Genomic DNA, 15645 nt, shown 5'->3' with positions numbered 1-15645 from the left:
AGGACATCGTAGAGATGCACTCCATAATTAGCGACACCCAAGATCTGTGAAAACCCAACTTCAACAGAAATTTTTCCAAGAAAACCCTCTCCACCCTGTCATACGCCTTGCTCATGTCGAGCTTTAGGGCCATGAAACCTGTTTTGCCTATACAACTTGTCTTCATATGATGCAATGATTCATAAGCAATCAAAATGTTATCAATAATCAACCTCTCCGCAACAAAAGCACTTTGAGTTTCTGAGATGCTCTTATTTAGCATAGGTTTTAACCTATTTGCTATAACCTTACTGACAATTTTGTAAATCACATTGCATAAACTTATAGGTCTAAACTCTGATACTCTTTCTGGATTTTTAACTTTTGGAATCAAAGCAATAAAAGTGTTATTTATTGATTTTAAAATAGATCCAGAATTAAGGCAAGATAATACAACTTGAGTAATATCCATTCCCACATCTGACCAATAAGTTTGAGAAAAGAGTGGAGGCATACCATCCGGTCCAGGGGCTTTTAGGGGAGCCATATCTTTTATGGCGCGTTCTACTTCTTCTCCTATGTATGGGGCTGTGAGCTTGGCATTCATCTTCGACATTACCACCTCTTGGACACCTTCTAAAATGCTCTCTAAATTATGCGGATTTGATGTTGTGAATAAACCCGCATAGAAATCAACAAACATCTTTGAAATCATTGCTTCCTCTATTTGCCAAACTCCACAATTGTCCCTAAGTCCCTTGATGAAATTTCTTCGTTTTCTTTAAGTAGCAGTTCCATGAAAGAACTTGGTGTTCCTATCTCCACTTTTCAACCTGTTAGATTCTAAAGTTTGGGGTTTTATGTATTTAGAACTCTAATGTGTATTGTTGGCAAACCATGATCAAAACAATGTGTTTAGAAGTGTTTAAAGCTAGCTCAAAGTTGTATGATAATGTAAAGTTGGAATCGAGTTTAAAGCAGGAAGCACTGTGGCTTTCGCCCTGGCTCGATCGATCGAAGCTTAGGCTCGACCGATCGAAGCTCGGGCAGATTGCTTTTCTGCAGATTCGTCCAATTCAGCCCTATTTGTTTTAAAACGTTTTTAGGGTTTCTTATTTGTCCTAAGTATAAAAGGCAAACCCTAGCCACGTTTTAGTGTTGCTCATATTTGCGGTTTGTGTAAATCTCTTGTGAGATCTAGAGGAGCTTTCCTTTACACAAACTTAAAGGTTTTCAAGGAGAAGATATTTTCTACACCTTGATGATCAATTCAGTTGCTGCCATTAAAGCTTAAAGACTACATAAGCGGGTGTGCTTGTAGCTGGTGGGAATCCAAGAAAGAAGGAGTCTGTAGATTCGAAGCTTGCACGTGATCGTGTCAGTAAGTTCTACTGGTTGGTAGCATTAGGAAGTCAAGCGGGGGTGCTTGTAAGTCCTTTTGTATGAACTTCGATTCTTTCAAGATAGTAGATTCAGGTTTACTTTGAGGATGGCTAGGTTAAATCCTCCCCTGGTTTTTACCGGTTTGGTTTCCTGGGTGATCATATCATTATCTTATTTATTTTCTGCTGCTTTGCATGATTTGATCTTTTATATTGTGATAACCTAGACTTGTTTAATTGGACTAAGTAACAACTTGGCTAATTACCTAGATTTAATCAATTGTTTAAGGGATCGTGTCAGTAAGTTCTACTGGTTGGTAGCATTAGGAAGTCAAGCGGGGGTGCTTGTAAGTCCTTTTGTATGAACTTCGATTCTTTCAAGATAGTGGATTCAGGTTTACTTTGAGGATGGCTAGGTTAAATCCTCCCCTGGTTTTTACCGGTTTGGTTTCCTGGGTGATCATATCATTATCTTATTTATTTTCTACTGCTTTGCATGATTTGATCTTTTATATTGTGATAACCTAGACTTGTTTAATTGGACTAAGTAACAACTTGGCTAACTACCTAGATTTAATCAATTGTTTAAGGGGTCTAAAAACTGTCAAGTGGCATCAGAGTAGGTAGCTCTTTTATTGTTGATCTTTTGATCACTGAGCTGATCCTTGACCCCTTTGGTATGGATTTTTGGAAATTCTTTCTGCTTATTCATCAACTTGCTTACTTTGTATATATGTCTCTTGTTGAGTTTGTTAAATCTTTCCTTGAACATCTTGGTCTTATCATATGTGGTAATGATTATTTGTGTTATACTGCCTTAACTGCCTTAAAGGCACGTGATTCTTGTCTTTGGTATTTGGATAGTGGTTGTTCCAGGCATATGACAGGAAACAAAGGATTATTCAAGACTCTTTTTGAAGGAAAGATTGGGACAATCACTTTTGGAGATGGAAGCAAATCTGTCATCAGAGGCATTGGAATTGTGGACATCCCAGGGTTACCGGTCTTTGAAGATGTTTGGTATGTTGATGGACTAAAGGCAAATTTACTTAGCATCAGTCAGATTTGTGACAATGGACTAAACGTTCTCTTCACTAAGCATGAATATGAGATACTTGATGGTGGAGGTGACTGTATGTTTGTTGGTGTACGAACAGCGGACAACTGTTATGAATTGACACCAAGCATAAGCAACAAGTGTTTTAGTGCAAAGATTGATCAAGTTGATTTGTGGCATCAACGGCTGGGGCATGCAAGTCATAAGCAGTTAGAAAAGATTTCAAAATGTGATGCTGTTGTTGGTTTACCTAAGTTTGAGAAGATAGATAAGTGCATATGTGGACCATGTCAGATAGGTAAATAGATAAAATCTAAACACCCGTCTGTGGCTAGTGTTCAAACTTCAAGACCTCTGGAGTTATTGCACATTGATCTTATGGGTCCTGCTCGAGTTCAAAGTTTGGGGGGGAAAGAAATATATTCTAGTGGTTGTGGATGACTTTACCAGATATACTTGGGTTGTGCACTTGAAAGATAAAGCTGAGGCTCCTGAGAAGATGATACATCTGTGTAAGAAATTGCAGGTTGAAAAAGATACAGTGGTAGCCAGAATTAGAAGTGACCATGGAAGAGAATTTGAGAATACCAAGCTAGCTACTTTCTGCAATGAACAGGGCACACATCAAGAATTTTCATCACTCAAGACACCGCAACAAAATGGAATAGTTGAACGAAAAAATTGGGTCGTTTAAGAGATGGCACGTGTGATGTTGCACAATAAAAAATTGCCAAAATCTTTCTGGGGAGAAGCAGTTAACACTGCTTGTCATACACTAAACCGAGTGTATTTCAGACCTGACTCCAAGAAGACTCCCTATGAACTCTGAAGAGGAAAGAAGCCAGTTGTCAAGTATTTCAGGATTTTTGGTAGTGATTGTTACATTCTACGTGATAGAGAGCACCTAGAGAAATTTGATGCTAAGAGTAACAAAGGATATTTTCTAGGGTACTCCTCTACTAGTATGGCATATAGGGTTTCCAATCTGAGAACCAAAACTGTCATGGAATCTTCAAATGTTGTGATCAATGATGAAGTATGTCCAGAAGCACATCCAGAAAGTACTACTCAGGTTCAAGATAAGCCAATAGAGGTTAATGACTCTCTCCCTAAAGATTATGTTGTGAAACATAGTGATGAGGAGATAATGGTGTTGAATGATGCAATATCTATGCCATCAAGTCCTGAACCATCCACTCCAGCTCATGAGACTCAACAGGTTCAACATGAGTTTAGTCCTTCATTAGAACAGAGAGGTACATCCAGATCTCTGGTTAAAGGTCATTCCTCTAGAGCAAGGCTGAATCATCCCTCCTTAAATATATTAGGAAGTCTGAATGACAATATGAGATTAAGGTTAAAAGCCTTAAGTGTAATTACACACTCATGCTATTTGTCCTAATTTGAATCGAAGAAGGTAGATGAAGCACTTCAAGATGCTAATTGGGTGAACTCTATGCATGAAGAACTTCATTAATTTGTTCAGAATGATGTGTGGGAATTAGTTCCTAGACCAAATGGTGTGAATGTAATTGGAACTAAGTGGATCTTCAAGAACAAGTCAGATGAACATGGCACTGTCATCAGAAATAAATCAAGACTTGTTGCTCAAGGCTACACACAAGTGGAAAGGATTGACTTTGATGAGACCTTTGCTCCAGCAGCAAGATTGGAATCCATTAGGATATTGCTGGCTATAGCTAGTCATCTAAACTTCAAGTTATATCAAATGGATGTCAAAAGTGCTTTCTTGAATGGAATGCTGCAAGAAGAAGTTTATGTTGAACAACCTAAAGGATTTGTTGACCCTCACAGACCGGATGATGTGTATAAATTGAAGAGAGCATTGTATGGTTTGAAACAAGCTCCACGGGCTTGGTATGATAGATTGATTGCATATCTTACTGAGCACGGCTTGAAAGGGGATTTGCAGACACTACTCTCTTCATAAGAAAGGATAAGAACAGTTTTGTTGTAGCTCAAATTTATGTAGATGATATTGTTTTTGGTGCTACTAATGACTCTCTTGCTCATTCTTTTGCAGATGAAATGAAGGCAATGTTTGAAATGAGTATGGTTGGTGAACTAACATATTTCTTGGAATTATAGGTGAAGCAAACGGATTCAGGGATCTACATCAACCAAGCCAAATACGCAAAGAATCTAGTCAAGAGATTTGGACTGGACCATGTTGCCCATGCTAGAACACCAATGGCCGCCAATGCAAAACTAACAAATGATCCATCAGGTGAGTCTGTTGATGTTACACTATACAGAAGTATGATTGGATGTTTGTTATATTTGATTGCTAGTCGACCTGATATTGCTTTTAGTGTTGGTGTTTGTTCTAGATTTCAGTCTAATCCTATGGTTTCACACTTAAATGCTGTCAAAAGAATAATTAAATATGTTGCTGGAACTTGTGACTATGGATTATTTTATAGCAAAGAGTCTAATCTATCTCTTGCTGGTTTTTCTGATTCTGATTAGGCTGGTAATGCTGATGATAGAAAAAGCACCACTGGTGGGTGTTTTAATGTTGGTGCTAACCTTGTTGCCTGAATGAGCAAAAAGCAAAATTCTGTGTCCTTGTCTACTGCCGAGGCAGAATATATTGCTGCTGGAAGTTGTTGCTCACAACTTCTTTGGATGAAAAAGGTTTTAACAGATTATGGGATATCCCAAGATACCATGGTGGTTTACTGTGATAACTCTAGTGCTATTGACATATCTAAGAACCCTGTTCAGCATTCTAAGACTAAGCACATAGAGATTAGGTATCACTTCATTAGGGATCTTGTTGAAAGAAAAATTGTGTGTCTTGAGTATATTCCTACTGAGCGTCAGAATGCCGACATTTTTATCAAACCTCTTGATAGAAGTAAGTTTGAGACTCTTCGTCAAGTGATTGGTGTAATTCTGTGTCCCTGATTTGTCTTTGGCCTCTTGGTTCTTGTGATTCATTGCTCTACCCTTTGTGACCATTGTTCTTTGGTTTTTGTTTTTTTTGTCTCTAGGATTTGCATAGCATAACATTCATGCATTTCATTCTAGGTGTTTTTTATTTTTATTAAATTAAAAAAAAAGGGAAGAAAAAGGAAGCACATTTTGTTTTTGCACTATTCTTCTTGGTTTTTGAGAACAAGGTTGGTCAATTTATTTTCACATAACATGTCTTTTGTATCTTGTTTAGCTTTGATGAGCTTATTTATTGCACTCTACTAGTTGAAGATTTGTAGTGCATGTTGTGTGGGAAAGATGTGTATGGTTTTTGATTACTATGTCTTAATATTGAAGTCACATGTTTTTAAATGTTGGACTTCAACTTTTAGAGAAAGGCATAAATAACCATCTCACCACTGTTCACTAGCCAATCATGAACACCTTAGTGCATATCATAAGATTTTGTGCTCGAGAAAGTGTAGCACATGCACAAAAAGAACATAAGGTGAAGCCTCGGTTAAAGTGCTTAATTCTTAAAATCAAAATTGGTGTGTACTATTAGGCTTGATGCCAAACTCACATAACTTAAAATTGGAATGTATATTATGAGGCAAAAATACAAGAAACTTACATGATTGCAAGCTTATGATCTAGGAGATGTGGGAGTTATATGATGTAACTCTTTAGGTGATAGTCTCTTTTAAATTCTTTGTAATGAATTTTGTAGACTTTGTGATTGATTGCTATTCACATATCACCTCACATGTATCTCTAGTTTTTGCTAGTCGCACACACTACACGAGTTACTCTTTGCTAAACATTGTACATGTTATTGTGTGTGTTTATGGTCTGACCAACCAAGTTATTGCAATTACTTTGAATTATGTGCAAACTAAATTTGTTGCTTGAAAATTTGTGAAGAATGCAAGAAATTTTGTTTTTGAGAATTTTGGGCTTAAAATTCTTGATTGGAAAATCATATCATCTCATACTCATGCATTTTTGTTCTTAAATTTCAATGCTTTGAGTTAAATCAACTTGTTTTTCAAAAAATTGTGTTTTTCCTCAAAAATATGGTGAGTCTCTGCCTGATTCGATCGGTCCATTCTGTTTTTCGACCGATCGAAATTTTTAAAATTTTTAAAATTTGAGAGAGGGAGTCTCTGTCTGTTTCAACCGGTTGAGGCTGATTTTCGACCGATTGAAACTCGTGAATCAGGTTTTTCAAAAAGGCAGAATTGGTCTTTTTCAAACTTACTTTTCAAATAGTTCTTTTCTTTTCTCTCTCTCCGCGTTGGCTCTTGGCTCCACCATCCAATTTTTGTCGTTTTCCTTCAAGATTTTTGCAAGGTTTTTGTCCTTAGAAGCCGATAAGTCCCTTTTGCCCTTCTTTTTCAAGTTTATTTCTTGATTTCATGCATTTTTCATGCATTATCATGGGTATTTTCGACATCTTCAAACTTATTGGGGTTTTTGATGATTCAAGCCTATTCTTGTGTAATTGATCAATGGGTTTTTGTGCCATGATGTTATATTGATGTTCCCAATAGTTTAATTTGATCAATTTTGTGGTTTTTGAAAAATTTGAAATTCTAGGGTTTTAAATTTGATCCGAATTGGGGATTTTGTCAAATTGGCTTAAATTGATGAAATTGGCTTATCCAATTGATGTATTTGGTCATTATTTTTGTTATTATATCATGTGTAATGATCAATTCGTCAATATTTTTCAAATTAATCAAGTGGTTTTCCAAATTTTGGGGTTTTTGTGTTAAAAACCTTAATGTTCAAGTCAATTTTGTAATTTAAACCTTTTGGACTTAATTCACTGCATTAGAACATGCATCATGACATTTAAACTTGTTCATGCATCATATAGATTTTGATTCTATATTTTTGTTTTTGTGCTAACTTGCAGTCTGCCCTTGGTTTTGGTTTTGTGGTTTTTGTTTCTTTCGCTCTACGTTTTGATCCTTATCTTAGCACCATGCCTAGGAAAACTAGAGCCCATAGGACCACTTCCACTTCCTCCGAGTCTCCCACTCGAGTTGAGCTGTTTAAGAATGATAAGTGTAGAGAAGCCTATGACACCTTGAACTGTAAGCGTAAGATCTGGTCTGAGTGAGCTGTTGTGTTAGATGCGCTTGATCCGGTGATTAGGGCCAATTTTGAGTCTAGAGGTTGGTTGCCTCTCGTAGAGATAGATCATCCACCCCCGATCGCCCTGATTAGAGAGTTCTACTCGAACCTCTCTTGCCACATCTATGATTCCAACACCCTAGTTAGGAGTTGGATATGAGGTGTAGAGTTCACCATTACCCCTCGGGTAGTGGCTGAGACTCTTGGGATGCCGGTTGTTCGGGATGCTGACTATCCCTATGATGAGTCACCCTCATTAGACGTTGTCATGTCTTACATCATTGGGTCATCTATCCAGTGGAGTTCTGATCCTCGGATCACGTCCGCTGAGCTTACCGAGATTGCCTATCTCTTCTTTAGGATTGCGTGTCATTCCTTGTGGCCTATCTCTCACTTCCACACCATCCCTTTAGAGCGATGTGTGTTTTTGTATGCCTTTGCTTCTGGAGCGTCCATCAGTTTTCCTCACTTGTTCCTTCATTCTTTGAACGAGGTTCATAGGAGTTCTGCCGTAAGGTATGTGCTAATTCATCCTATTTTCATTCATAGGATTTTGCTCCACTTAGTTCTAGATGGTTTTCCGTCGGATGAGCCTGTTCATGTGATAGCTCCCATAGTTGCTACCTTTCTTCGTCAGAGGGCTGCTCAGTTGAGAGTTGCTCCTCCTCGTCCTAAAGGTGCGTCATCTAGTAGTGTTCCCCCTCCTCCCTCTTCTACAGGTACAGCTGCTGCTGATACTTCAGGTGCTGCTGCTGATGCTGATGCTGCTGTTCCTCCACCGACTGCTTCGGATGATTCAGACATTCGTCGCACGTTGGATCATGTCTTGACCGTTCAGGCGGCTCAAGGACAGATTTTGGTGGACGTACTTGATAAGATCCGTGCCTTGCGTGCGGAGTTGGCGCAGTTTAGACCACCTCCCTTTTGATGATGGATATCTTATTTGTCCTTTGGCATTCCGTCACAAAAAGGGGGAGTACTTGTAGGTTTTTTGTTTTCAGTGGGAGATTAGGTGGAGCTTGTGGAGTTTTAGATTGTATCTAGGTGCTTCACTGTGTACTTAACATTTTTGGCTCTTACTTTGTTTTTGATGGGATATTCCTGTTAGGGGGAGTTTTATGTTTTTGTTGGTACTTTATTTGTTTCTTGTTTCAAACTGCTTATTGATTTATATTTATGAGTTATTCATTGATATATGTCTTTATTTGTATGTTGTTTGAAATCAAGAAGTTATTTTGTTTACTTGTATTATTTCCACACATGCGGTTATGCATTTTGTTTAGTGTTTTAGGAAATATACAGGTTGATTCAAATGAGCTGCTGTCTACACTTGCAACTGATGGATAGTAGTTAGGATTAAATTTGGTTTATGAGCATTATTTTGTAAAGGGCTTTTCATTTTGTAAACTTTGAGCTTCTAAGTTGTGTTTTGTCACGGATTGCCAAAGGGGGAGTTTGTTAGGTTCTAAAGTTTAGGATTTTATGTATTTAGAACTCTAATGTGTATTGTTGGCAAACCATGATCAAAACAATATGTTTAGAAGTGTTTAAAGCTAGCTCAAAGTTGTATGATAATGTAAAGTTGGAATCGAGTTTAAAGCAGGAAGCACTGTGGCTTTCGGCCTGGCTCGATCGATCGAAGCTTAGGCTCGACCAATCGAAGCTCGGGCAGATTGCTTTTCTGCAGATTCATCCAACTCAGCCCTATTTGTTTTAAAACGTTTTTAGGGTTTCTTATTTGTCCTAAGTATAAAAGGCAAACCCTAGCCACGTTTTAGTGTTGCTCATATTTGCAGTTTGTGTAAATCTCTTGTGAGATCTAGATGAGCTTTCCTTTACACAAACTTAGGGTTTTCAAGGAGGAGATATTTTCTACACCTTGATGATCAATTCAATTGCTGCCATTAAAGCTTAAAGACTACACAAGAGGGTGTGCTTGTAGCTGGTGCAAATCCAAGAAAGAAGGAGTCCGTGGATTCGGAGCTTGCACGTGGTCGTGTCAGTAAGTTCTACTAGTTGGTAACATTAGGAAGTCGAGCGGGGGTGCTTGTAAGTCCTTTTGTATGAACTTCGATTCTTTCAAGATAGTGGATTCAGGTTTACCTTGAGGATAGCTAGGTTAAATCCTCCCCACGTTTTTACCGGTTTGGTTTCATGGGTGATCATATCATTGTCTTATTTATTTTCCGCTGCTTTGCATGATTTGATCTTTTATATTGTGATAACCTAGACTTGTTTAATTGGACTAAGTAACAACTTGGCTAATTACCTAGGTTTAATCAATTGTTTAAGGGGTCTAAAAACTGTCACAGCCATTGAACTCTGGACCTTTGATGCCACATCTGTTCTTCTTTGTCATAAAGCTTATTTAGCTCTGCCTTTAGTGTTACCACGTCCTGATAATTTCCATCACTGACCGATTTAGCTTCTACCTGCCACAGAAGTTCCTTTGTATCCTTTATCTGTTTCTTCACATTCCCAAAATGTTGCCGACTCCACTTTTTCAAACTCTTCTTGCATTTTTTGAGCTTTACAGTTGCTATGTGCATAGGAGTGCCTACCGCATGAGTTGCCCATACTCTAGCCACTGTGTTGCTGCACCCCGGGTCCGCCTTCCACATCACTTTGAACCTAATTGGCTTACGCTTCCATCTTTGGCTCTCCCCATTTGGATCAAGGTTAAGTAACAAAGGTCTATGATCAGACGTGAAGCAGTGGAGGTGTTCAACTCTGCCCGTTGGGAAATGATCTAACCAATCGTAGTTGGCAACACCTTTGTCTAGCCGCTCCCATACCAACTCACCCCTCCGTCTTCCATGCCACGTAAAGTCTGGACCTGTGTACCTTAAATCAACGAAGCCACCTTCATCTAACACTTCCCGAAAAGACTGCATGAGATTATGGGACCGTGGCACCCCTCCACTCTTATCACTCACCTCCAATAATTCATTAAAATCACCGACAACACACCACGGAAGTTTTGGTTTTGAACATAGCATGCGTAACATATTCCACCCTTCACTTCTTCTAGATGTCTCAGGCTCCCCATAGAATCCCGTCAAGCACCATGCATTCTCCGTATGTCCATGCACAATGACGTCAATATGATAATTGGAGAAACTGTCAACCCATACTACATCTTCATCCCTCCATAACATAGCCAATCCTCCCCTTCTTCCATCACTAGAGACTGTAAAACACCCATCAAACTTCAGCTGACACCGAACCCATTCCATATGTTCTCTATCCGACCATGTTTCCGATAAAAACATGATCGCGGGACCTTTTGCTTGCACTATGTCTACAAGCTCACCAACTGCTCGGCAGTTCCCAAGCCCACGGCAGTTCCATGCTAAAAGAATCATTGGTGCCGGCAGGGCTGGGAACCAGCCCCCACCGTTGTCATTGTATTTTCCTTGGTCATCTTCTTCTTACTCACCTTTAGTACCCTGTCTTCATCTTCCTCGTCTCTGTTTGTTCTTTTTGTTAACAAAGATGGACATTGCATTATGGGCTCACTAATAACTCTATCTCTATGGATCCAACCTCTTGGTTTTATTTTTCCTTCATTGTGGGCCTTAACCAAACTTAAGTCCAAGCCTAAAGACTTGAGCCCACTTAAATTCTGCTCCGTTGATTGCCCCAAGCCTTCCTCTAAACTTTTTGCAACCTGTGTTTCCTTAATCCCATTTATGTTATCATATTTCTTCAAATCATCATCAATGCCCTTTAACTGCTCCAGAAAATCCGCGTCCTATACGTTGTGGACCAAATTTGAAATCGTTGAATTATTCGAATTTGTTTCCATATCTGTATTGCTCCCATTACTGCCTTTCGGATTTTGCAGAATAGCATTAATGACAGGGAGATCACCCATCGGATCAGCACCGGACTCCACTCCTTGTTCCGTATCCTCATCGCCGTCTATCTCTGGCATTGATTTCAGTCCCTTGGTGTCTCCATTATGAACATCATCATCCCTGTGTTCATCATCCTCTATCCCCGCCACTCAGATCATTGTTCGCCGCTACAAGTTTGGTGTTGAAGCACGTAGCCACGCCCCAAACTGCTGGTCCCTTCCTTTCAAAGATCCTCTGCTTTGTTCCTATAGTGGACAGTCTCTATTGCTGTGCGTCAACATGCCACACCAGTAGCATATATTGGGAAGCCTCTTATACTTGAAGCTTACCCAACCTTCCTTGCTGTTTTCCATAGCAATCTTGCGACCTCGACACATGGGTTTGGTTGTATCTATTGCAACCCTCAGTCGCATGAAGTTAAAGGCATTCCCACTCCCTTCCTCCGATACTCTTGAATCTACATTGCCAACTATTGAAACGATCTCCTTTGCCAATGAGAAGCTCCGTAAGGGTAGATCATGAATCTGCACCCAGAAGTGAGTCATACTAAAATCCAACTTTCTAATATCTTCATTCGTATCCATCCTTTTCAGAGCAACCAAATGTTTATCGAATGTCCAAGGCTCCCCCCGCAGAATCCTCTCAATATTTGATGCCTCAAGGAAGACAAACAAAACCATGTGATCCCCCATATCCCTAATTTCAAACCCCTTTCTGGTCTTCCATAACAAGGTGAAAGTCTTTGCGATAGCCTCCATGTTCAGAACTCGCTTGGTATAAAATTTCACTGGCAACAAGAATTCACCCACTCCTAGTTCATCTCTGACTACAAACTTATTCCCCTCAGATTTCGAGAGCGACAGCTTCTCCCATGAACCTAGCAGCTTCTCCATCACTGTCAACAGAAAACTAGCACTTACTCTCTTCACTGCTCACAAAGTACGATAGGAATAACTAGAAACAGCCTCCCTCCCGTGTAGGCACTAAAACATTCTATTGAAACCTAGGGTTTTGGCATGCCGTGCCCTCTTCCAGAGAAACTCCACTTGTTTGGTGTGATATTATTGTCAGTTTTTAGACCCCTTAAAACACAATTGGATTAACCCTAGGTAATTAGCCAAGTTGTTACTTAGTCAAATTAACAAGTCTAGGTTAACACAAATATATCATATCATGCATAGCAGCGGAAAATAAATAAGACAACGATATGATAACCCAGGAAAACCAAACCGGTAAAAAACCTGGGGAGGATTTAACCTAGCTATCCTCAAGGTAAAAAGCAAATCCACTAGAAAGAATCGAAGTTCATACAAAAGGACTTACAAGCACCCCCGCTTGACTTCCTAATGCTACCAACCAGTAGAACTTACTGACACGACCACGTGCAAGCTCCGAATCCACAGACTCCTTCTTTTTTTGGCCTTTGCAAAACACAAACACCCCCGTTTGTGACTTTGAGATCCCACTCAAAGGTTTAGCAACACAAACTCTCCTGTTTGTGACTCCAAGACCACCCTTGAAGGTTTAGATCATCAACACCTTTGATAACTAGAGAAGGCAGCAACTTCTACAATACCGGATCTTGAGATTCTTCAAGGAATAGCACCGGTAGAAGACATAAGAGAGCTTTTTAGGAACAAAACCCTAAGTACAAAAGAGGCACACTTTTTTCTCTCTGAAAAGCCACATAAAAACGTGCTTAGGGTTTCCTTTATATACTGGGAGAAGTAGATTAGAAACCGTAATCCTAAATGGGCTTGGACTGCTGTTTGGGTTTAATTAAAATTCTGCAGATACGACTTTCGATCGGTTGAGCTTGTCTTTCGATCGGTCGAGCCAGACAGATCATGAAATCTTCTTCCTGCAGCTTGTATGTTCTTGAATCTTGACTTGAATCACATTGAGCATTGTCTAATAAAACCTATAGACTCTAAGATCTATATCTAGACAAGTTTGTGTTCACGATTTGCCAATTGTTCTAAACATTTAGAACCTAACAATTATTATATTGAAAGTACGTGGGTAGTGGTAGTTTGTTGATCTTTTAATCCTTATAAACTAGTACTTGGCACAATTCAATAAGATGAATAAAAAACATATGTACATGTGTGCTACGATCCTCATCAAAATAATGAAAAGAAAATAAAACTAACATAAAATATAGTGAAAAAAAGGTAGAAAGAGACACACAAACACACATAAAAGCAAGAAACTACCTTGGAATTGTAATCAAAGATTAATCTTGTTTGAAGGCCTTTAGCTTACAAGTGTAACAATTCTATAAACAAGTTCGTATTTTGTTGATCTTCTAATCCTTATGAATCACTTGTCACAATTGAGAAAGAAATTATGAGGAATTAAATTAATATATATATATATATATATATATATATATTTGTGCTTTGGATCTACTACTATTGCTATCAAAATTTTGAAGAAGGAAAAAAAAAAACATAAAATATAGTGAAAGAAATAGAAAGCGACACACACACATGCAAGAAACTGCCTTAGAATAGAAATAAAAGATTAATCTTGCTTGAAATCTTTTAGCATCTTATTTCTCAGTTTGCCCATAATTTGTAGTTGATTAGGAATTTTTTTTCCCTAATGGATTTAGATACATAAAATACCAAAAACATAGAAATATTTTTTCTTAAAAAAAAAAAAAAAAACTTTTATGTTAACACAAATATTTAGAGGAGCCCCTACAAGCTATGGGCTAGTCTACCATATCTGTTTTTAAAACATATTTAGAGTGTGTTTGTATAAACTATTACAAAATGATGTTTTGGGAATGAGCATTTGTAAAAAATAAAATAAATAAATAATAAAAAAAATTAAAAAAAAAAACTATGAAGAATTGCTGTTGTAAAACGGTGTTTTGGATGTAAAAACGTATTTTCAGGCTCCCAAATTGCCTAACCAAACATATTCTAGACTACTGAATTCTTAGGAAGACAACTGAAATATTTATATGCATATTTATTATAAAATAAAATTTGGGAAGAAAACAAAAGGATGGAGGGCCTGAGAATAACTACATACATAATGGTTTTACTAAGTAATTTACACAACAATTTACATAATTGTTTAGTTGGTAGGTAGTTATGGATTTTCATATGAGTTCAACACTGATACTATTTTTATTATTCACTATCACCAACTTTCCACCTCATGTTGCAAGATTTGGTGTGACTTTAGACTTATTTGGAGGCCCCAAGCAGTTCCCTTAGCCATGATGTGGGTTCATCTCTGACTCAGTCTCCATGGCCTCCCTCGACCTAACAGCCAATAATCTGCTGGTGTCCCCACTGACTTGCGACCTATGGTTAATCGTTCCCTGTACAACATGTTTCATGGTGTATCAACTCTTTCAATAATTGGGCAAGTGCTAATAATTAATGGAAGATAATGGAATCCAATTATTCACTATGCAAGCTTAGGGGGCAGGTCTAATACGATAATAAATGCCATAAAATTCAGCATAAACTTTGAGGAAGAAACACCGACATGACAAAAAGTTCTGCAAGTCAAGTTTTGTACTCAACATCTAATTAAATGGCTCCAATGAGGGAACCTTTTTACTTAAAAAAACCTCCCCACCTTCCCAAATCATAATGGTGTCCGTTCAGTTGAATTATCAAGTACTTTAATCAATTAAAAATATGAAAAAGCCTATCCCACTACTTCTAATCTTGCAAGAAATTAATGAAAGTCTAGCAAGATTTTTGTATATAAGATTGAGTGTAGTCTCCCACTAGATAAACACGATAAAATTGAGTGAATGATATAATATAATTTGACCTACAATCATTGAATTATAGTTGAAGTATCCTTATATCCAAGATCCCAAACCTTTGGTCCTCTAAAAACATGAGCCAAAGCCCAAAAATCTTAAGTTCTTTAAAAACATGAGACAGGATCCCAAACCTTTGGTCCTCTGAGAACATGAGCCAATGCCCAAAAATCCTCGGTCCTCTGAAAACATGTGCCAAGATCTAGAAACCCACGGTCCTCTGAAAACATGAGCCAAGATCCCAAACCTTTGGTCCTCTGAAAACATGAGCCAAAGCCCAAAAATCCTAGGTCCGCTGAAAACATGAGCCAGATCCAGACACCCTTGGTCCTCTGAAAACATGAGACAAGATCCCAAACCTTTGGTCCTCTGAAAACATGAGCCAAGATCCCAAAAATCCTAAGTCCTCTGAAAACATGAGCCAGGATCCCAAACCTTTGGTCCTTTGAAAACATGAGCCAATGCCCAAAAATCCTAGGTCCTCTGAAA

Source organism: Quercus robur, chromosome 10 (assembly GCF_932294415.1).
Source record: "Quercus robur chromosome 10, dhQueRobu3.1, whole genome shotgun sequence".
Taxonomy (NCBI): Eukaryota; Viridiplantae; Streptophyta; class Magnoliopsida; order Fagales; family Fagaceae; genus Quercus; species Quercus robur.
This window is presented reverse-complemented; position numbering follows the sequence as displayed.